At 25.9% G+C, this 2,605-nt stretch overlaps 1 long non-coding RNA gene across 1 annotated transcript; it reads right to left on the reverse strand.

The window, feature by feature from the left end:
• Positions 1-1,987: 1,987 nt before the first annotated feature.
• On the reverse strand, positions 1,988-2,605 carry LOC135925009 (uncharacterized). Its single transcript, XR_010571493.1, has 3 exons — positions 2,520-2,605; positions 2,190-2,477; positions 1,988-2,126 (listed from the first exon to the last, which is right to left on the reverse strand). It is a non-coding gene; the product is annotated as an uncharacterized LOC135925009 (long non-coding RNA).

The following is a 2,605-nucleotide window of genomic DNA, read 5'->3' on the forward strand; positions in this document are numbered from 1 at the left end:
ATTGACGGGAGAAGTATTTGACCTGGTTAAATACGGTCAAATACTCCAAAATATTTTAAGTGATAAAATTAATTTTAAAAGTATAAACGTCATGTTTAATAGTTAATTAAGGCAGTAATTTCTATAAGAAACAATCAATTCCCACCTAAAGTTAGTGGAATAAACTATGCCCACCATGCCCATTAAGGGACTAATAATTCCTAGTTATACTTTAAAGAAATATGTCGACTTGGGATATTTATACGAAAACAGAAATCGATTGAAGATTTCGACATCAGGAAAGATGGAGAGGATTTGATAACTTTATCTAGATATTTTTTGGAAAAATGTTTACCCCCACCCTCTCATGATTTAAACCACCAGAAGACATAGATTAATGATTAATTTGAAAACTCAAATAATCATGCTTCACTTAAAAATAAAAATATATAGTAAAAAATGCTGAGCTATATATTATATTTTCTAAGAAATTCAATTTTGAGAAAATTAAAATTTTTACTTGGCAACTTTTGAGAATTCAGTAAAAATTACTTTAAGTAGTAATTCTGAGTAATTAAGGGGAAAAAATTAATATATTTTTAAGCACTAACCTGTATGTATTACAATAACTAAGCAATATATATTGACTTACGCTTCATAATTAATGCTTGTCCTTGTGGCTAACTTCGTGCTTAAGGCTACTTTTTAATATTAGATTCAGATTCATATCAAAATTTTTCAAAATATAACTAATATTTTATATCTAAATATAGACAGAAAAGATAAAAAAAAAATATCTATAAGGATCGCAAAATCATATGATTCAAAAATATTCTGGAATTGGGGAAATCCCTTTTAATTTAGATGTAATTGATTTTGAATCGCCATTCAAAATCCGATAAAGACAGTTTAATGAGTAATGTTATAGTTTTTATTTTTATAATTGTTTTTGGTTAGTGATTAACAAATGATAAATTTATAAATATTAAGTACTCATCAATTAATCTTTTTAAAATGTTTAAGAGTGAGAAAGTACAGATTAAAACGGCCTTTTTTTAGTCACACTTTAGAGTTAACATTTTAAAGCGAAAATAATCAGTAATACGTAGAGTTGTTAACTCTAAAAAGAAATCTTTTAAATAATAATTTAATAAATATTTATTTCAAATTGCATAATATATTTGGGTTAGGGTACCTTTTCAGGGGCAATTATTTTTGTTATTTTTTAATGTTATTTTTTTATGCGATTTTTTTTATGTAATTTTTTTTTGAAAACTATTGTTTTTATGTTATTTTTTTATGATTGGTTCATTTTCTTATTGGTTAATTTTTTATTTAAGATATTTTAAAATTAATATATCTTTTTTTTTTAAGATATTTTAAAATAATTTTTTCTAAAATTTAAAATTCGTACAATTATTTAAAGGAAGTGATGGGGGCAAATAAGGGGGAAGGCTAGGGATAAGGGGTAAAATTATTAGATTATGTATAATGCGGGTAGGTTTGGGTAAGATTTTTGGTAGACGAAACTTTCCATTTTTAATTTTTTTTTGGTTGATTCTTTCTATACAAACTTAATATGATTTCTTCTAAACAAACTTAATACGATTCCTTCTATACAAACTTAATATGATTCCCTCTATACAAACTTAATATGATTCCTTCTATACAAACTTAATATGATTCCTTCTATATAAACTTAATATGATTCCTTCTATACAAACTTAATATGATTACTTCTATACAAACTTAATATGAATAATTTTTTCTAAAATTTGTATAAAGAATTTATTTTTTTTTAGTGATAACACTATAATTAAAGGAAGCAAAAATAAATAAAATTTAAGCATAACAATCAAAATAATTTATTCATTAAATTGAAATATACTATTAAAATTTATACAATCATTAATAAAATGAATAAAAACATCAAAACGATTTAATAATATATATTTTCGAAAATATCTATATTCAAGAAGATATTCATGAATATTATCCCATCCCCATGTCTTTTATAATTTGCCTTTAGATCCCGCCACAGCCTCTCGACTTTTTGAGTGTGGATCGATCTGTCATTTGGATCAACAAAATTTTGCGAATGGTTGATCCGATAGTGGAAATAGTTTGAACTTTCTAGCCGATTATATCTAAGATAAATATATTTACATTTATCACCACTTTTGCTTTATTGAAAAAATAAATTCACATACCCTAACCACGAGTCAGTCATTATCGTGGAATCTTGTATAACATTATCTTTAACCACACGATAGGTGGTATCTTGATCTCTTGTTGTGGTGGCACTTAAAAATATCTCATTTGTTTCCCGACATATACCACCAATAATCCATATAGCCTCGGAAGTCAAATGCCGACCACGGTTATATTTACACTTCCATACATGAGTTTCATCAATTTCAATAACGTGGCCAGGCCCCCCGATCTTTGAATGATTCGAGGCTATATGGAATCCACATACCTTTCGAAATTTTTTAAACCTATATAAGTGAAGTAAAAAACCATATTATACTTTAGATTACCATCTTGAAATTGCCTTCTTATCATAATCTAACTCTTTCGAAGCAGTTAAAATTTTATAACGGCCTAAAAATAATTTTGTTTAATA

This window comes from Gordionus sp. m RMFG-2023, chromosome 2, assembly GCF_954871325.1.
Source record: "Gordionus sp. m RMFG-2023 chromosome 2, tfGorSpeb1-WG-v2, whole genome shotgun sequence".
In the NCBI taxonomy this organism is placed as follows: domain Eukaryota; kingdom Metazoa; phylum Nematomorpha; class Gordioida; order Chordodea; family Parachordodidae; genus Gordionus; species Gordionus sp. m RMFG-2023.